Source organism: Euprymna scolopes, chromosome 22 (genome assembly GCF_053919585.1).
Source record: "Euprymna scolopes isolate OS-2025 chromosome 22, ASM5391958v1, whole genome shotgun sequence".
In the NCBI taxonomy this organism is placed as follows: Eukaryota; Metazoa; Mollusca; class Cephalopoda; order Sepiida; family Sepiolidae; genus Euprymna; species Euprymna scolopes.
The window spans coordinates 35,514,046-35,536,557 of record NC_136503.1 but is presented as its reverse complement, the minus strand read 5'-3'; positions in this window follow the sequence as shown (position 1 = coordinate 35,536,557).

Below are 22,512 nucleotides of genomic sequence, written 5' to 3'. Positions count from 1 at the left end.
GAGCAACAGACCCTGAGAGCTGACAATTATAGCAACTTGAGAGATTCAATTCTTAGGGAGGATGGGAATCCAGAACAGTTTGGTCAACGAGTTGTTCTTCCGGCAACTTATACAGGAGGCCCTCGATACATGTTTGAGCGTCAAAGTGATGCCATGGCATATGTTCGGCGAATGGGCCGAGCCGACCTCTTCATCACGTTCACAACAAATCCAAAGTGGACAGAAATTACAGAAAATTGTCTTCAAGGGCAAGACCCTCAGGATCGTCCAGATATTGTTGCCAGGGTTTTCAGGCAGAAGCTAAAAAAGTTACTTGAATTTATTAAAAAGGGAGGATTTGGCAGGTTGAGGGCTTTCCTGTACAGTATTGAATATCAAAAAAGAGGACTGCCGCATGCACACATCCTCACCTGGCAGGCCCCAGAGGACAAACTTCTACCAGAAAAAATGGATCTCTGCATATCTGCAGAGATCCCTGACAAAGAGGAAGATCCTGATCTTCATGCTAAAGTGATGGCACATATGGTGCATGGACCTTGTGGACCATTTAATCCAAAGTGTCCATGTACGATTGACAACAAATGTTCCAAAAAATACCCAAAAGAATTTCTTCAGTGTACCGAGCAAGGCCAAGACTCTTACCCCAAGTACAGGCGAAGAAAACCAGAAGATGGAGGCCAGACTGGTACAATAAGGATGAAGAGAAATGGTCGGTATGTTAATCAAGAAATAACAAACCAGTGGATTGTTCCGTACAACAAGGTCCTCCTTCAGCAGTTCAACGCTCACATTAACGTAGAAATTTGCAGCTCGATCCAAAGCATCAAATATGTCCTCAAATACGTGAATAAAGGATGTGATCAAGCAGTGTTTGAACTACAAAGAACTGATGGAGTAGCTAACCAACAAGGCCAAGTACAAAGTCACATTGTGGATGAGATCCAGCAGTTCCAGAATGCAAGGTATGTCGGCAGTTCAGAGGCAGCCTGGAGGATATTGGAACATCCCATCCATGAACATTTCCCCCCAATTGTACAACTTTCTGTTCATCTTGAAAATGGGCAGCATGTCATGTTCTCAGCTGATACTGCTCTGGAACGAGCCCAAGGTCCACCGCCTGCCACAACTTTGACACCATTTTTTCAACTCTGCCATGAGGATGACTTTGCAAGGGGTCTCAAATACGTAGAAGTCCCTGAGTTTTACACTTGGAACAAATCGACAAAGAAATGGATGAGAAGAATGCGTGGGGTACAAGTTGAAGGTACTGAAAATGATGATGTATGGAAGGCACCATGCATTGGGAGAATCTACACGATTAGTCCAAAAGCAGGGGAGTGTTATTTCTTACGCCTGTTGCTCAATGAGGTTGCTGGTCCAACTTCATTTCAAAATTTGCGAGCATACAATGGTCAGGTGTTTGAAACATACAGAGCAGCGTGCCTTGCTCGAGGCCTTCTAGAAAATGACCATCACTTGCATCAAGCAGTAGGAGAGGCAAGTGCCACTCAATCACCTTCAAATTTGCGAAGCCTATTTGTGATAATTTTAACAGCCTGTGAGCCAAGAAATCCTCTTGAGATCTGGATGGCTTTTCGTGATGTAATATCTGAAGACATTCTTCACAGATACAGGCAAGAAGTTAACAATCCAGAAGCAGATTTTAATGAGGACATCTACAATAAAACTCTTTGTCTAATTGAAGAAAAAGTTCTCCTTATGTGCGGTCAACCATTGGCAAGCTATGGATTACCTGCACCAACGCAAGGGAGAGATGAAAGACTCGCGAGAGAGTATCAACGTGAAGTTACTTATAATCTTGAAGAACTTTCCCTACAAGCAAAAAATATGCAAGAAAAACTGACCGATTCTCAAAGAGAAGTTTACAATTCATTCATGGCAATGTTGGAAGCACAAGGTGAAATGAACAAAAACATGATGTTTCTTGATGCTCCAGGTGGTACGGGCAAGACTTTTGTAATCAATTTGATCCTTGCAAAGATTAGATCCATGAGAAAGATTGTGCTTGCAACAGCATCCAGTGGCATTGCTGCTACTCTACTACAAGGTGGCCGCACTCTTCACAGCACTTTTAAAGTACCCTTGGATACTCATCGAATGGATCAGCCAGTTTGCAAAATTACTGGTAACTCAGCCTTGGCAAATGTAATTAGAGACACCTCTGCAATCATTGTAGACGAAGCCCCAATGACGCACAAGAGTGCTTATGAAGCAATTGACCGAACACTGCAAGACATCACAGGAAACAAGAATCCCATGGGTGGCATTCCAACCTTATTTTGCGGTGATTTCCGTCAAATCCTCCCAGTGGTTAAAAATGGCACAAGGGCTAACATTGTCAATGCAAGTTTGAAACAATCCTATCTCTGGAGGCACGTTATAGTGAAGAGACTGACTACTAATATGAGAGCCTATATCTCTGATAACACAGCTACAGCAGACTTCTCAAAATTGCTTCTCCAAATCGGTAATGGTCAGTTTCCTATCACTTCTTCACCTGACACAATTAAGATTCCAACTGCGCTTGGTAAATGTGTCGGTAATCAGAAGCAACTGAAAGACAAAGTGTACCCAGACCTGCAAAACAATGGAAAATCACCGGATTGGCTTGCTGAGAGGGCTATTATTTCGCCATTAAACAGCAATGTGAATCATTTGAACAATTCAATAATGAATGAATTTCCAGGAGACACAAAGCAATACAAGTCAGTTGATTCGGCTACTAATGAATATGAAGCTGTTCACTACCCTGTGGAGTTTTTAAACTCTTTGGAGATATCTGGAATGCCTCCACACATTTTAAATCTCAAAATTGGATCGCCAATCATGATTCTTCGATCCTTGGAACCGCCAAAAACAACAAACGGAACCAGATGTGTTATCACCAGATTGCACACCAATGTACTTGAGGCCACCATTTCCTGTGGTCCCTACAAAGGCGAAACCGTTCTACTGCCAAGGATCCCCTTAGTTCCATCGGACTCAGAACTTCCATTTAAATTCCGGAGACTCCAATTTCCTGTGAAGGTGTGTTTTGCAATGAGCATAAACAAAAGTCAAGGTCAGACATTTAACACCATTGGCGTAGACTTGACATCAGACTGCTTCAGTCACGGTATGTTCTACGTCTCCATCAGCCGGACAGGAAGTTCAGAAAAACTCTACATTCTGGCTCCAAATCAAAGCAGCAGAAATGTAGTTTACCCTGAGGCTCTTCAGTGAAAAGTTCGAGAAATGGATATGAGGAAAAACTGACATGATCTGATTGTGGTAAGTTTTTAGTATTGAATGTGCAAGATAAAATTTAAGCAAGAGTTGAAAATTACTTCAATGAAAAATTTACTATGTAACATCAAGTAACCTTCCTTTTTGATGAAAATGTTTTGTGAAGTTCCTGATTGAATTTCAGTCACTACAAGAGGTAGTTAAAATGTTAATCACCTTATGCAATCGTTGCTCTTACAACATCAACTTACTGGAAAGGTGCCCACAGATTTTGGTACCCGAGTGCGCAACAAAGCTCCGTGCGAAGCACGGGTATCTTTGCTAGTAATTTATAATCTTAACAAAGCCATTATTATAACACTAGCAGAAAGCCAGGCGCATAAAATCAAACATTAAAAGTAGGACTGTTTGAGAAATGCGGGCTAAGCTCCCATTCCTCTAGTTTAAAATAGGGTGAAGCCCTCTTAGCTTTTGTTTGGAAAAGGTCGGTTTAGTTAGGTTCAAATTCTGTAGAAGCACGAAAAAATTATGGTAGCGTTTTATTTAATAATTATTTCATCATAAATATTTATGCATAATAATCTGAAAAAACAAAGTCTAATTAAAATTTACCGCTGCCATATTTACCTAAATTCAATTTATTTTTTAAGTTTTGAAAATGGAAACTTAATTCAAATATTTAATCGGTGGCGGCCATTACTTTTAATTTTTTTCCCACCAAAACGATTTTTACTTATTAAGTAATTGCGAATTTGGGAAAAACATAAACAAACATATACAAAACAAAAGCAATGCTAAGTTCATAACTATTGGCAAACCAGAATAGTAACCTATTGAAAGTTAGCTGCAAACGGTGTTTGGTCAGATCCTTTTTCTGATATTAAACTACATCAATAATATATAACTTCCTGCGAGAGTTTCAGTTTCTCAAATTTATTTATTTATTAAATTGTAAGGTGAAAGTACAGGATAGTTAACAAAGAACCTTCCTCTTTACGTTAAGGGTGTCTTTCTAAATAATGTTATTATTTCAGCACGGTCAGTAACTTTTATTGGGTGGGATTTCTGCCAGTAATTTGTTTTATTATTTATTTATAAATCATTATTGAGACCTGTGGCGTTCATTTTTTTCTTATTCTCACGTAACCATTGACACAATTGTTTTTTAACCGAATAAACACTTTAAAGTCTATTGTAAAACAAACCCAACATTTCGTATTAAAAACTGTTTTAATTAATTATTTGTAAATGTAAATTTGTAATTCAATTTTGCCAATTTTCTGTATAATAACATGCTTTTTAATAAGTAAAAATCGTTTTGGTGAAAATAATAATAATAATAATAATAATAATAATAATAATAATAATAATAATAATAAACAATGGCCATCAGCGATTAAATCTTTGAGTTAAGTTTCCATTTTCCAGACTTAAAAAATAAATTGAATTTAGGTAAATATGACAGCGGTAAAATTTTATTTAAACTTTTTTCAGATTATTATACATTGTAGCAGTCATAGAAAACTATTTTCTCTGGTGAATCGATGCCCCCCCCCCTCTGAGTTCTTCGGTCACAGGCTGACCCGTCAGCTAACTGGGCGCATTGATTCATCTGTTCCCTAAAAAGTCTTCAGTGAACATCAGTCAGTCAGAACCGGACCTGTAGCCTAGCAACACCTATCCTCACTCGCCCTCTGTCCACTGGACATCTCGACGGCCTCCACTTGGAGACAACTGTTATTAGTTGGCCAACACCTATCCTCACTCGTCCCCTGTCCACAGGACATCTCGCTATAGCATTGACGGCCTCCACTTAGAGACAAACAACTGCTATTAGCTGGGGACGACACAGTACTGGCTGACCAACAACGACCTGAAAAGAATTTTTTTTCTTTCTCCCTTTTTCACAGTCTGACCTGCCAGTTCTTGCACCAAATAAAATATTCTTCGTTGTTAAAAAGAAGTTTGTTATTTCTTTTGTGTTTTGACTATTAATATATTTAATCAGGAAGGTAAAACAATTACCTTTCCTAAAACATAAATATTTATAATAAAATAATTATTAAATAAAATGCTATAATAATTTTTCGCTGCTTCTACAGAATCTGAACCTAACTAAACCGAGTTTTTCCAACTAAAGCTTAGAGGGCTTAGCCTTATTTTAAACTAGGGGAATTTAGAAGTTGTTAACTTAAAAATAAAACAACTTTTATTTACATTTAAAATACCTCAAGCATATGAGATTCCACTTTTTCAGATGATTATGCGTGAATACACTAAAACGATATTTTAGAATTTAGAATGGGTGTTCAATTGTGCATTAATGTAAACTGATCCCATTTCAGTACATCATAACTTTTTAAGCAGTTAAGTAATTTTTACCACTAATTCTAAGGCCGATCAGCAAAACCATAAAATCACATGTAATTGCTATATTTTTCGTTTTTCTACACACATCAGCGTCCCCCCACTCCAGTGAAGGGGAGGAGACGTCTTTGATGGCTGTCCGTCGCCTTCTACGCCCAAACCAAATCTCTACGATTCAGCTAACCTGATCACGTGACTCACACGCAATCCGATCAGCTGATCCTGACTTCCGGTCAACGTATCTCAATATAATTTACACACCTCCCTCTTTCTCTTTGATCCATTCTCTAACATTCTATCTATCCTAATCTTCAAAAAATGTACGCATTTTTACATTCTAGTACATTTTTTTCTATATCTACACAACCACTCGGCTAAGAAAGATCAGACACCATAAAACAAAAAAAACGAAACTTTTTTTTTTCTCAAGTCAGCCCTTTTCCAACTGCCTTCATAATTTTATTTTTTAAACCAGAATCTCTATCTGATCTCTTTGGCATATTCCTTTTGGGTGTAGGGTAGTACCTCCTATAACTCACGTCAGCTGCTTCATCCAGCCACCCTTATGCCGCAAACTAGAGGTCTCACTTTACCTCTTTATGAAATCGACGACTCTTCGTCCAAATGTGTCCTTGATCCTTTCTTCTGTATGGTTGTTCTATTAATTAGGGCTTTGTTTTCGTTTCGTAACTAGCTTATCTTTTGGGGACATTCTCAAAGCTCATTTGTCTTCGTGGTTGGCTTCCAAAGTTTTAAGATATACCTTTCATCCACTGATTCACTCGGATTTCCTTGCTTTGACCCTTAGAACTTGATGAAGACTTAGAAAATATCACCCTTAACTAACTCCTTTGCGCCAAAATACTTATTTGCACACTAAATTCTATCTAATGGCCCGATTTTTGTGATTTTTCTTTTCTCTCATCCGAGCTTCCAAGATCCGGCAGAGATATCCCACATTCATGCGTCTCTAAAAAACATACAAGGTTATATCTTCTGACGTACCTACGGTATGTTTTACTTTTCTCTCACCTCATTAAGCTATATGTGATTTGCCTACAGTACTGCCTCATATAGGTCCCTAGTACCTTTAAGGATTCTCGTATCCTCTCCACGCCTGTCTCTAATTAACTGAGTCAAGTCTTACCTCCTGCTTGGAATCGTCATGTGCGACCAGCTTTTTTTCAAGCCCTCAATTTCCACAGGGTCCATCTTATTCTTCAAACGGGGCATCTCTAATGCTTTCCCGGCAAGTTACTCTTCTTGCGAAAAAATATTTATGGACTTTTTAAAATAAACACAAAAAGCAAATTATTAAAAAAGAAAATCTCTCTTTTAGCCTATCACATCTGTAAAAAATTCTCAAAAATACCCACTTACGTAATTGCTATTTTGGTCCCCTCTCTAAAATTCTAATTTATTCTAAGCCAACCATTTCCAGTATAATCCTATTTTTTCCTAAATCATTTCAATTCTAATGTATATAGCTAATAATGACTACGCATCCGGAGAAAAATCCCACGAGAAAAAAACGACACAAAAAAATTCTACAACCATTTCGAAAATTAGAATAAATATCAACTGAACCTTTGACACTTTCAAAACTTAAGAACTAGTTGACCCCTTATTCAACCCAGTAGTGTGTCTTTTTTTTCTTACATTGCTTAAATCTTATTTCTTTCCCCTTTTCCCAATTTTATTATTATTATTACTATCATTATTACTTAATTAACAACATGTAGTTACTTTTTATATTTTACATTATTTCAATAAACCTCACGAGGCAAAGATTCACTCCTTCTCCATTCTGCGAAAAAAATACATGTCAAGAACAAGAAAATCCAGCATAATACTGATTCGAGAAAACATAATATAAAAAAATAGAAATAAAAAAAATTCTTATAAACATTCACAAAGTTTCATCTCACCAATAAAATATCAAATAACAAAACACAGTTTCGTGGCAACCCCAATTGTCCACGTCAACAAATTCTGAGATCGGCTGTATCACCTTTACCACCTCACAGAATATCAAATAAAAAATTTTAAATCACAGTCGTTTACAAAAAATACATAGACATTTACAATTTAAATACATAGTCGTTTCCAAAAACAAACAAAAAAAAACAACTTACTTATAAACTTCCAGACATTCCTTCACAACCAAAAATTCAACACAAAATAACAAATCGATGGAAACTAAAATTGTCTACGTCACCCAACACTGGGGTTTCCTGAAAAAGAAAAAATATCACCTTTTACTTATCCGAGTGATTTTTGTTATGGCCTCTTCTGCCATTTACTCTTCTGCCACTTACGCCACGTCAGGGGAATTCCATTTGCTCCCCGATGCCGGACAGAAATACATTTCGCTCTGCTATATTGGAAAAAAGACAACACTTGTTTTTTCTTTCTTTTTTTTTCTTCAACTAAAAAACATATTTTAACATTTCATAAAACAGTTTACACGATTTACATACAATGAATAACATTTTTCCACACAGAAAAAAACTTCCTAAGAAAAAACCGTACAATTAGAGAAAAAAAAATTTTCACATCAGCAGAAACTGTCCCTTGTCTTTTCACAAAAACATACCGAGTTTTACAGTCTAAAATTGCAACATTTTAAATGTATATAATTGTGTAACTTCTAACTCATAACAAATATTTTCTCTCTGGTAATGTGAAAGGTCATTTCACCACACTAACTAAATCCATATGTTCTATTTCTTCTTTTTCTGTCTGTTTTACACGTTGGCTGTATATTCAAATCAACAATTTATTATCAGTATGTCGATTGATATATCTGTTTTGTTTTTCAGTTTTTACTATTTATTTTTTCTACACGTAACATTCTTTTTCTTTCTTTCTATTGTCGGTATTAATATTTTTTTTCTTTGTTTCCTCTGTGTTTTCAATTTTCATATTCAAGATCAACAATTCGTTATCTGTATGTCGATCAAGCTGTTTTTTTTTCTTATTTCTTCTTAATTTAGCATATAAGCCTATCTATACATAATTTTAATGTGTCTATTTTTCTTCTTTTTTTCGTTGTGTCTATATTTTTTTTTTCATTGTGTCTATATTTTTTTTTTCGTTGTGTCTATTTTTTTTTTTCGTTGTGTCTATATTTTTTTTTCGTTGTGTCTATTTTTTTTTTCGTTGTGTCTATTTTTTTTTTCGTTGTGTCTATATTTTTTTTTTCGTTGTGTCTATATTTTTTTTTCGTTGTGTCTATATTTTTTTTCGTTGTGTCTATATTTTTTTTTTCGTTGTGTCTATTTTTTTTTTCGTTGTGTCTATATTTTTTTTTCGTTGTGTCTATTTTTTTTTTCGTTGTGTCTATTTTTTTTTTCGTTGTGTCTATTTTTTTTTTCCGTTGTGTCTATATTTTTTTTTCGTTGTGTCTATATTTTTTTTTCGTTGTGTCTATATTTTTTTTTTCGTTGTGTCTATATTTTTTTTTCCGTTGTGTCTATATTTTTTTTTCGTTGTGTCTATATTTTTTTTTTCGTTGTGTCTATATTTTTTTTTTCGTTGTGTCTATATTTTTTTTTCCGTTGTGTCTATATTTTTTTTTTCGTTGTGTCTATATTTTTTTTTCGTTGTGTCTATATTTTTTTTTTCGTTGTGTCTATATTTTTTTTTCGTTGTGTCTATATTTTTTTTTTCGTTGTGTCTATATTTTTTTTTTCGTTGTGTCTATATTTTTTTTTCGTTGTGTCTATATTTTTTTTTTCGTTGTGTCTATATTTTTTTTTCGTTGTGTCTATATTTTTTTTTTCGTTGTGTCTATATTTTTTTCACCATGGTTCAATGAATGGACCCTACATTGTTGTTTTTTTGCTTTAATTTTCTTTATCTTTTCATCTTTTGTGTTTAATGTACAATATTTCTTTTCGCTGTGTCTATATATTTTTATGGTAACCTCCAGGCTCGATTTTTTTTTCTACTTATGTACAGGTGGATTGGTCCACTGGCACCAGAATTTATTATGTTGTGTTGTATCATAAAGGGGATCGTGTGTGATCATCTAGTCAGAGTTAATGTTGTGTGATCATCTAGCTGTTCTTTATATTAAATGATATGTTCATATGCCATTGTGTGTGTGTGTGTGGTACATGTATTTTTCAACATACCATCTACGTCTTGGATATTGGTCCATCTGGAAACATCTCATGCCTTGGAGGGGAGACGGTACCTGTTTTGGACGAAGGTTCATTCACTCCAAAACAAAGAATTTTTTTTATAGTTTTTATTTCACTTTCCAGATGTCTCGCAGAAGATGGAAAGTGAATCTCTGGCTTGTGTAGTTTCTCTTGGTCTCGTTTCTACACACCGCAGCATCCCCCCCCCAGTGAAGGGGAGGAGACGTCTTTGATAGCTGTCCATCGCCTTCTACGCCCAAACCAAATCTCTACGACTCAGCTAACCTGATCACATGATTCACACGCAATCCGATCAGTTGATCCTGACTTCCGGTCAACGTGTCACAATATAATTTACACACCTCTCTCTCTCTCTTTCTCTCTTGATCCATTCTCTAACAAATATATAAAGATTCTTGTAAAAATAAACTTTATTCATTTTTATTCTTTAGAAAAAATATTTTCCTGTACGCCACACAGAAATTTGTCAAAAAAGTTAGTTTTGTTTTAGAAGCAAAATATCGACTTCAGCTTCGTTATCGCATTTAAAAAATAATAAACGTGGTTTTTCATATGTATTTTTATATTTATTCACTAGATGAAAACGTAAAAATGTTTTTTTTCTGTAGAAATTTGTTTTTATGACGGAATGAAATTTGACGCACTGGCGTATCTTTTTAGCAAACCAAAATGGTGTATCGAAATCTGGCATGCTGGCGTACTAGTATGCTGGCGTGCCAAAAAAATTACCCACGACTGATATGCAAAATAAGAAAACAGTGTAGGGAGAGAATAGTTAAAAAAGACCGTCCGATGTCAAGAGTGAGTTTCTATATAATAACACACTATTTAGAAAAACATTCATGACATTAGGAGGGATTTTTGTTAACTATTCTGTACCTTACCTTTTTGAAAACATGTTCAAATGGATGGTTTATCACAAAGGATACCAATATTTATTCAACAGAGTGGCAGGGGATGTCAATGTGGGTTTGCATATTTCTCAGAGTGAGATGAGTCTTTGGGCCATAAGTTAATGAATTGTGTTCAGTTGTAAGATATGTTGGTCTTGATTTGCAAGTTTGTTGTTATTAATGTCCATCTTGATATGGGACCCTTATACAGTAGGATTTTTATGTCCATAACTTGGCAGTAGATTTGCCTTTTCAGGTGGACACTGGGCAGTCTAGCACAAAAAGCCTGAATATATATAAATTTTTCAGCAGATGAACATGGGAGGTTGGGAGTTGGTTTTCTGAGTGTCTCACTTTGGGTTTGTGTGCCTCTAGGGCAGAATGGACCTTTAAGCTGTAAGCTTACAGATTGTTTGGTTGGAACATATGTGTTGATTTGCAAGTCTTTTGTCAGTATTATTGTAAACTTAAAAAAAAAAAAAAAATTTTGTTATTTGTTTTAAAGTGGAGTTATAATTTTGTTTATAGAGAGAATTCTGTCGTAGCACTATCAAAATCGAGCACCGCTCTCAGACCTGCACAATAAGCAGAAGACCACGGTCTGTGCAGTGATGACACACCCTCAGGAAAACATTACCAACAACACTGACCAATGCATGATTGAATTGTATTTTGAAAATTGCATTTTTGGGGGAAAAGGTCAGATGACAACTGAATTTGAAAAGAAAGTGCTTATTCTGTGGAAAAAAAACCTAAAAGATGTTACAAACACAAAGCTAACCAGACGGTAGGAAAATGGCATAAAAAAAATTACGTAGTAGTGATGATGAGAACCGTTAAGATGATGGTATCTTATTGCTTCCATTCTGCGTTGAGACAACGAATACCTTCTGTAAGGGTAGCTGCACATGTAATTGTGAAGCAAGAGTTACACAATCCTTAGCAGCATTCATCCACGTATGGAGTATTGTTGTCACATTTGGGCTGGTGCATCTGCTACTAGTCTCTCACTCCTGGACAGGGTTCAAAAGAGAGTCGCTCACCTGATAGGTCCTAAACTGTCATCTAAGCTTCAACCTCTGTCTCACCGATGAAATATTGCTTCCCTCTGCCTATTTTACAAGTATTTTAATGGTAGATGCTCCGAGAAACGACAAGTCTTTACACCCTCTTGACATAAATACCCTCATCAAGTCCGACAAGCAGCAAAATCCCACCCCTACACTGTAGACATCCCTAGATGTAGGAAAGCCTTCTATTCTAATAGTTTCTTCCCCAGAACAGCTAGACTCTGGAATTCCCTTATGGGTTCCTGCTTCCCTAACTGTATTGGCATGCAGAAGTTCAAGTGTAATGTGAGTATACATCTTGCTGCTCAACTTCCTACATAGTATCCCTACAATTTATGTCCCTGATAGTAGGCTTCTACATCAAAGTGGCACTGTGCCTTTTAAAAAAAAAAAAAAAAAAAAAAAAAGAAAAAATCTCTCCTGAATTGACACTGCTTGATTCCAGTGGTAAGGAGAAACCCAGGCGACTAGAAACAATGCCAAAATAATGGTATATAGCAACCATAATATATTCTAAACAATAAACATTTGAGCAAATGTTAAACAAAACTTGCATTAATATGTAAGAGAAATTTCTAATGCATATTTCAAAAGTGTACAACCATCTGAAGCAAATCTAAATATTAATTTACTTGTTCATGCGTCCGGTGTCACAAAAAAAAAAAAAAAAAAATCTTCATTGCAAACATTAATTAATGAGACGAATTTATAGTCGCTCTTTATCAGTTTAAAAAATTCATTAAAACTATTTCCTCTCCAGAAATTTAAAAACAAAAATAAATAAATAAATGAACATGGCTGTTGGTTTACAGTTTCAAATTTATTTTATAATTTAAAAATTAGTCATGTTAAGAGGAGAATCTAAGTCTTTTTTTTATAATTTTTTTTTTAAATTAAAAAAAAAATGTGCAAGTGAATTGAATTCTGTTTCTTTATAAAATTATTCAGAAAAAAAAAATGTGTTGTGTTGAATTTTCATTGAAAAAAATGTAAATTTTTTAAAATTAATTCTTTTCAGCTTTAAAAGGTGTAAAAAGAATTTACTAAAAATATTGTTTTAAATTCGTTTTTTGTTTTATTTTATTTTTTATTCTTAACTAACCTGGGTGTCTGGCGTTGCCCGGGTGTTTGGAGGTGTATGTTGAGCAAAAAAAAAAGTGATAGTAGGCAGGCTCGACTCCATACTGCGAAGGAGGAAAAGAACGTGAAAAAACAAAACACAAAAAAACATGACATCTTTGCTGTTGTGTCCATCGCAAAACCGGAAGTGACATAGGTTTAAATTAAGGCTAGTCAATCGAAAAAAGGGGATGACTTTTAAAAATATCAGCGAAAAAAATTGACCCCTCCCTGTAGAAAAGTATCCAGTTGAGAGTGAAGGAATTAATGTTTTTAGCCAATTTTTCAATATTTGTCGTCTGAAGGGTCGAGCCTCAAAACAATATTGATCTCGTGAAAATCCGTTTCCATATTACCAGTTCTGGCAAAATTACATTATTATTATTAGAGTTCCACAGGCGTGCAGTTCTAAGAAAGAAGCTTTGTTCATGGAATCCGCGTTTTGATTTAGGCACAGATATAGAGTGGGGGAAATTTTTCACAGTGGATTCAGCTAGACGGGTGTTTTTCGTGAAAGATTGGCGAGGGGGGACCAGAGATTGGAGTTCAGACGAGCATCTGCCATGGAAATAACGATAAAACAAGGACAGGCTCGTAACGTCTCTTCTGTGGGAGAGAGGTTGCAGGGTAGAGAAAAGGGCATCTCCCACTAAGCCACGAAGTCTATTTTGTACTCTGTCAAGGCAGGATAGGCTGTTTTTAGCAGCTCCTGCCCAGATATGGCAACAGTATTCCATCCTTGGACGTACTTGGCTTTTATATAGATAGAGAATTGCATTAGCAGTGAGATATCTTCTGGAGCGGTAGAAGGATCCCACCATCTTTCCAGCGACCTTGGCAACAGACTTGATGTACGTGTTCCATTTCAGATCAGGAGTAAAGGTCAAACCCAGAAGCTTGTCAAAACACGGAGCCTCACCCAGACGAGAGCCATCCATCACAATTGATGCCAGCTGGGGATCAGAGCGTTGATGATGTAAGGATAGGAGTTTGGTTTTGGATGCATTAAAGGTAACCAGCCACATCTTCCCCCACTGAACCACGCGCTCGAGATCAGAGGAGAGAGAATCAGAGAGAACTTTGTCATTTACAGCCTTTGATGTGTTGCCGTAGATGGTTGTGTCATCAGCATAGATGTCAACGAATGATTTAAGTATGTGTTTAGGGAGGTCATTGATGTAGATCAGGAAGAGAGTTGGGCCCAGGATTGACCCCTGGGGGACTCCAGCATTTATATTGCAGGCCTTCGATTTTTGTCCATCGACCACTACTCTTATGAGCCTATCGGAGAGAAATGATTTAATGATTGAGAAAACATTTCCAGTTATACCGTAGCTGGAAATCTTGTGAAGTAGACCCTTATGCCATACCTTGTCAAAGGCCTTTGATATGTCAAGAGCAATTGCCCTAGAAAGGAAGCCTTTGTCAAGAGATTCACTTATCCTGTGGGATATAACCGTCAGCACATCTGCGGTAGATCTTGCAGAGCGGAAACCATATTGTGTGTCACTAAGAAGGTTATTCCTGCTGAGGTGGTTGACTATTTCTCTATTTAATATGGATTCCAGCAACTTACTCATAACACACAGGAGACTTATAGGTCTGTATTGAGAGGGAGATGACTTATCACCTGAATTCTTAAATATAGGGCAAACTGAAGAGGTCTTCCAGGGAGTCGGAAAGCAGTGTTCTTAAATAGGTTTTATATCAGAATGTCTAGTGCATTTGAGAAGGTTTATTACCACACAAGCAGAAAGGCAGTGCATATAAAATCAACAATAGGTTCTTTGATATGACAGGAATGCATTCAAAATGAAAGTTTCTGAGTAAAGCACAAGTGAACCATGATACTTGAGTTTTTTTATTATAACTTAAATTAAAGCTATTATCACCGCACAACCAGAAAAGCTAGACTCTGTTCCGTGTGCCTGCTTCCCACCTGACTACAACTTGGATGTCTTCAAGTCCAATGTTAACAAATTCTTAATGAACCGCCCCCTTAAGTAAACACTTCATCAAATCTCCACACTAACGTAATGTACTTGCAATAACCCTTATCCCTGAGTGGCTTCCGGGCCTTGATAAGTGGTGACCACTGTGTTTAAAAAAAAAAAAAAGGACATACAAAATCAACAATAGGTTCTCTGATATAACAAGGGCATGTTTGAAATTAATGTTTCTGTTAAAAGCACAACTGAAGCATGATACTTGACTTTTGCATTTTAGATTTTAATTCAAGCTGCTATATATGAAAATAATTTTATAAAACCAACAGTAGGTTCTCTTCAGTGCAATGTAGACTACAATGTATTGGGGATTAAGTAACTGTGGTGGGGGGCATGCGAAGCTTCCTCCCGATGCACCACTTTGGATCTCTAATTAGAGCATTTTGAAATACTGAAATAGATTTAATTGAAAAATGGGTGATTTCACTGATTCCAATGTCAATAAAAATATGAGTGTTAAACATTCACTGATCATCATTCAATCCTGTGCAACGTTAGATTTCCCTGCTAGTTTAAAATCTATATATCTATAAAAGTGAACGTGTCTGTGTGTGTGTATCTGTGTACATTTCCCTACGCAATAGCTCAATTTTAAGTCTACAGACTCAAAATTTGATATACAGGGTACTGAGATTTGGGAAAATCTTTGTAATCCGTTTTCAGCCAGAAAGTTGGCTGTTAAGGGGTCAAAATTCAATGGTTTGACCTTTGAGAACTCTACCAAACTCCTCAACCAATTTTGGGTCTAAATGCTTGAAATTTTAGATATAGGTTTCTTGAACATGGATCTAACTTAACTTGATTTGAGCCCCAAACAATAAATGTTACGGTGTCATAATAGGGGTCAAAGTTAAAAAAATTGACCGCTTTTGTTTTTTGCTCAACATACGCCTCCAAACACCTGGGCAACGCCGGGCTGAAATGCTAGTATGTAATAAATGTGATATCTTGAACTTTAATAATAATGCATAAGCGTCCCATACCTAGCCGGACATTAACAACAACAAACTTGCAAATCAAGTAATAAATTCTTACATCATTATTTAAAAGGCATATTCAAGAAAATTTCTCAGTTTTCATTGAAGAAACGAAATCGAATTAGAAAGTTCTTCATTTGAATATTTGATTTCAACAGGAAAAGTGATCAGTTAAATATAAAATGCAGAAAGAAATAATTTTGAAGGTAAAAACAAAATAAATCCAATTTATTGGAATATAATCAAAACATTTTTGAAATATACAAAAGAAAATACAAGTTATCGAAGGAAGTGACATAACTTATTTCTCATTGGTCAGTTTTATCACGTGTGACTGCAGTAATAGTTTCATCTGAATAAACTCTAATATAATTGTGTGATAACATTGTCTATTGATATGGATATTATTCTGGTAGGATCATTTTGGTGAACAAATATGATGTTGGAAAGCCCAAAACTGCAGTCAAATGTTAGCAAAAGGGGTAGACAATTTCCATTCAAATCAAGCTGCGGAATAACTCAAGGAAAACAGCCGAATTGCTCAAGAATTACATACATTAACTTTGCCAATGGTAATCTCACTTATTGTACATTTGTAATAATTTTAATGGCAGTTCACAAATCAATCAGAAGACAAAAAACAGATGCTGCAACATTTGACAAGACTTTAGTGATGCATCTTCATCACGGAAGTGATGGTAGCTAAATGGTTAACAACACGAACTAACAACCTAGGTTTGTCAAATTTCAATCCAGTTTGTCCTACAAAAAACACTTTCACTTTGGATGTTGGCAACCTTCATGTGATCCCTTCTATAAGTACCCAATGTCTTTCTAGAAAGATATTAGGGAAACGAATGCCAACAATTATCTGATTCATACAGAAACACTTTCACTTTGGGATGTTGGCAACCTTCACATGGTCCCATCCGTGAGTACCCAGTGTCTTTCTTTAGAAGGAATTTTATCTGAAAGATATGAGGTGCCTTCAATAAGTTTCCAGACTTTTTTTTGAATGGGCACTTTTATTGACAGTACACACATGAAATTCTAGTCACCTTTGAAGTAATCTCCTTCAGCTGCAATGCACTTGTACTGTTCCAACAACTGATGGAAGACTTCTTGTGTGAGCTGGCCAATGATCCTCATCACAGCCTCTTTCATCTCCTCAATTGTCTCACTAGGTCGAATTAAACAAAAATTGTAAAAAAAGCTAATTAGCAACTAAGTCTTAAATTTCACAATCTAAAAAGGTATGTGGAGATGTATAACACAATATTGTAATTCTGTAACTTGATACAAGTTACAGAACCATGTATTTTAATTTTTTTATTAAACACAATAATATAAACTGTTATGATAGAATTAAATTGTTTTATATGATTTCTTTTCAAGAAAAATGAAGGTCTAATTTGCTGGCACGATGACTTTATAATAATGTATCTGTCTTGCTTCCTGCCCATATACAACTTTTTTAGAAAAATCAATCAAATTTGACCAGTGTTTGGCTGCAAAATTGATAGCAGTAATCTTTATCAGTCTTTTTTTTTTTTTTTTTTTTTTGAGTTGTTCACTATTTCTGGAAAAAACAAAAAACAATTATTTGAAAACACTTATATTTTATATTTTTGTAATGAAATATGAATAAAACTGACTATTGTTTGGGTAAATTGAGAAAACTAATAAAAATTTAATGTAAGTTTATCATCGATATTATATTTTCCAGTAGTGCAAAAGCACTATATTTGGAACTGTTTAAAACAGTAATTTGGATTTCAGTTAACTGTTTTGTTCTCTGAATCATATTAAAATATACTGTTGGTTAAAAAAATTATTGCCGGTTTTGATCTCAAACCAACTAACTGCATACACTTGGATGATAAATTTGACCAGAATATTTGATTTATCATAGTGCTTGAGGATAGACACCTCTGGTCCATAAGCACGTTAACCTTGTGGCTTATGTTAACCATCTTCCTTGATTCAAGGGCCCAATTTTCTAAGCTGCATATCTTAGTTTAACTTCTCGAAAAATGCCAACAGCATACTCTCGAAAAGTAGACTTATCTTCACACTTAAATTATTGGTTTCTTCTGCTGTCAGATAATGATGATTAGGAGAGAAACTATTTTTTTAAATTTTACTTGCGGCAAATCTTTATAATTATTGATACAAAGTTTCCGAAAGGACCAGTAAATGTTGTTAGGCTTTTTGTTTCATCAATTAATTTAAAAATTGCTCTAAATGGCAGTTCTTCTAGTGGAACCTGAAAATTGCAAAATTTGCATGTTTAATAATAGAGCCAGATTACATAATAAATATCAATATATTATCTTATTTTCCACAAAAAAGGAACATAATTGCAGGTGAATCTATAGAATTAATTTTATCTCCTTGTTAGAAGGACAAGTGCAGATTATGTGCCTTGTTTGAAAATTTTCTGTCTTGCACTTTACTGCAAAGTCATCACATCTCAAGACAGGAAGTTTACAGCTACAAGAAAATATATCAAACAGTCTGTCTAGCTGTTCCTTCATTCTTTTCACTTTGATTGCTGCAAGAGATTTCCTGTCAATTTGTTTGGCCCTCTTATAGCAAAATATATTGACCTTCTGTCCTATATAACGTTCCCCCAACAAGGGAAATTGTGGATTAACTACTTGCCAAATACTAATTAATTCCTTAGCAATTAACATAGAAATCCCACTATTTTTTAAGTGAGGATAACTGTTTTCGAGGAAATAACTAAACTGGATGACTTGTCGTGAAGTTGGGGTGCTGTTTCATCCAAACGACAAGGTGGACCAGCAAATTTTGTGAACCACGGGTTAAAACTGAATATTGTGCTTTAACTGATGTTCTAATCTGAAAAGCAAAATAAATAAATGAACTGAAGGAAACTGTTTTAAGCTATCTTCCAGTTTCATATGTAATAATGAAAAACTATGTAGAGTTGCATTAGATGTATTGAAGAGAGAGAGGACAAAACCAAATCAGAGGCATAGTAGTGATTAGTTTAGACATTTTTCGCAGACTTTAGCTCTTCCTTTAATAACATGGATTTACTCATAGATTCATTCTTGCTGTAGTTGTGCCATTTTAAACGAGTGTTTAGAGTTTGAAAAACCAGTGCTTGTGCATCTATGTTACCATGCTATTTTTAATAGTATTTTCAAGTTAAATTTAATTTTTATGCAATTTTTGTTTATTAAATTTTTAGGTGAAATTACAGAATAGTTACAACACAATCTCCTATCTTCCCCATGTTAAGAATGGTTTTCTAAATAACAGTTATTTTAGCACAATAACATAGATGCACAAATAAAGAAAACCTTTAAAGCAGTTTCCTCATTTACTTGTATTAATCTTTGTGGGTTATCTGATTTTAAAACTATAATTTTAGAAGAAAAATACTGCTTAAAAATAATTACTCCCTGAAAATAAAAGAAATAAAAATTTGACACTAATTTTTTGCAAAGTATATTTTTATTAAGTAGAAAAACTTGAAAATTTACGTGGTTATGTTTCATAAAGAATGTGTAGAATAAAATTGTATGGACTAATTTTTTTGTTTGTTTGTTTTAATATAAAACTGGAGTATTACCATATTTTAATAAAAATTTCAAATAGAATTTGATGTTAAATATTAGGTTGGTGAAAAAATAATGTTTTGACGTTCGTTTGAACGTCAAAAAAATGCCATTATTTTTGCACCAACCTAATAGAAAAACAAATTAAAAAAATAAAACAAATGTTTAAATTCACTGCAGACACTTGAAATATAATAATATATATATTTTAAACAAGTCTTTTTCGTTTTTCCTTTCGAAATATTTAAACCTAAATTGTAATGTTTTCAAATTAAATAATAAACAAATGTTAATTTTCAATATCAATAACGAGCATGTTTTGCGACGGTGAAATCTTAAAATGTTTCCACACAAAAAAAGTTCCTGAAATGAAAAAGCGAACTTTGGTCGCTATTATTTAAAAAAAAAACAATTTTTCCTTTACAGTTAATATTTATTTTATTAATTCATTATCCTCACTCACTTTATTTAAAAATGTAGTTTAAAAATTATCCTAAATAATGATTCCATTTTCTTAACAGTACGGTTTTTTTGATGACGGGACGTTCTTGGAAATCCACCAGAAAACTTTTAATAGCTTCAATTTTTCAACTTTTAAAGTCATTTCCTCAAGCAAAGACAACGATTTTAAAAAAAATATTTCATGTAGGTCTTTTCTATGTCAAACCCCAACTATTATCATCATTGCCTCACCGGGGTTCCAAAATCAACCTACCCTATTGTCTCATAACGACAGCCTCTAAAGTCTTCCTTGAGCTTAGGGAATAACCAAAAATCAAAGAGAGCAATGTCTGAACTATAGGGAGGGTGAGAAACTGTCTTGATGACCATCTCGGTCAAATAGTCTGTGACAAAGATGGAGTTGTGGACTGGTGCATTGGCCTGATAGAAATGCTACTGACCCGATTTGAAGAATGCTGATCTCTTCCAACGAAATCTCTTCCTGAACTCACTTAAAACCTCAACATAGTATTCCTTGTTGACTGTCTGTACAGTGGGAACCCAGTGCATGTAAATCATGCCCATGTTGTCAAAAAAGGGGATCATAAGTTTCTGGGTGAATTTGCTCTGACTGACCCAGAAGGCCAGACAGATTCCGATTCCTACTGTAGTTGTTCATTTAAACCAGAAATTATAAAAATTAATCATCTCATCAGATGTATAACAATAACATACTGAATTTTCCAGAGTCTACGACAATTTTAAATGCCTGTACAAAAAATGTCTGGAAATTTATTTAAAGTACCTCACACTCACACACACACACACACACACACATATATATATTATTGTTCGTAAATAAAATCTCAAGATGCCAAGTCTTGAACGATATGCGATTTGCATATGCATGATGGCAAGAGACTATAAAATAGAGCCAAATTATGTCGACAGCTGAACTAGAAATGCGTTCATATTGAAAGGGAATCAACATATTGCAACCATTTTTGAGATGACGAGAGAACAGTGATTGTAGGTTGCATTATATTTTAAACTGTGGCAACAACTACAGTGACAAAACCATGCCATACTATTTTTTTCTGATTTATGTTTCTGCAGCAGAGACAACATTGGAAAATTGCAATTCAGAAAAGGTGCAGAAAAGACAAAGATTGCCTGAAGCAGTAACATCTTAAACTAGACATTACAAAATTACAGATGGAAGATGCAAGAAAAGGATCAGTCACTCAAGACAGACCTTTTAAACAGTTTTTGCCAACATCGACAAAATAAACAAAAATGTAAGAGATCAAGTTGTACTTTCAGCAAAACGATGCAAAAATCACCACAACATTTTACCAAATAAAATTTTATTAAAGATTACTTTTTAAAAGTTAGTGAAATTCTGTCATGTAAAAGCATCAACGTCACAAAATAAGATTGCTAGACGTATCACGAGTTTAATGATTTAAACATGTAAATCTAGTAATCTTGTGTAAAAAAAAATAATAATCAAACTTTATGAAAGTAAAAGTATTACTTTGTGTTGCCTTTACCAAGTGTTGAGAAAAGAATATTAGGTTGAGAAGAAACTTCTTGCAGAATTTTTAATTACGATTTCAAATGTATTTTATGATACTTTTTTTGCTCTAATTGTTTAAATTACAATCGCTTTAAAACAATGTCTTTTCAGACAAGATGGAAATAAGGCAAATTTGCACAATTTTATTTTAATTCAAGCTAGGCCAAAAACCTGCTGAAACAGCTCACGATATCAACGAAGTATTTGGCCCAGGAACCAACACAATGGTAGTTTAAAAAATTTTGTGTCAGCGATGAAAGGGATGTTGACAACAATCAATTAAGAGCCTTAGTCGAAATCAATCCATGCACAAATGTTTGAGAACTTGCTTCTTAATTAGATGTAATGTATACGATTTCCAACCACTGAGAGTGATTGAAAAACTTGATAAAAGGCTGCCTCATGAATTGAACAACAACCAAAAGAAACACCATCCTGAAGTGTCATCTTCCCTTTTGCGCAACAAGAGCACTCCGTCTCTCAACTGGGATGTGACCTTGATGAAAAGTGGGTTCTTTACAACAACTGGTGGTGCTCAGCTCAGTGGTAAGATGTCGACGAAGCTTCACAACACTTTCTGAAGCCAGAGTTGCACCAAAAGAAGGTCACACTGACTGTTTGGTGGTCTGCAACGGGTCTCATCTATTAATTTTTTGAATGCAGGCGAAACCATTACGACAGAGAAGTCTTGTCAACAAATAGATGAAATGTATCAGAAACTTCAGCAACACACAGCATTAGTCAACAGAAAACAATTCTCCTCCACAACAATGCTTGACCGCATATTGCTAAACCGACCCTGCTGAAGTTGAATGAATTAGGATACAAAACTGCTTCATCCGCCATACTCTCCAGACTTCTCACCTACCAACTACCACTTTTTCAAACATCTCAACAACTTTCTGCGTGAAAAATGCTTCAAAAACCTAAGTGATATTAAAAACACATACAGCAACTTCATCAACAGAACGCAATATTTTTATGTTACTGGCATAAATACACTTGTTTTGCATTGGCAAAAATGTGTTGATAAGGATTTTTGTTTGAATCGAGAT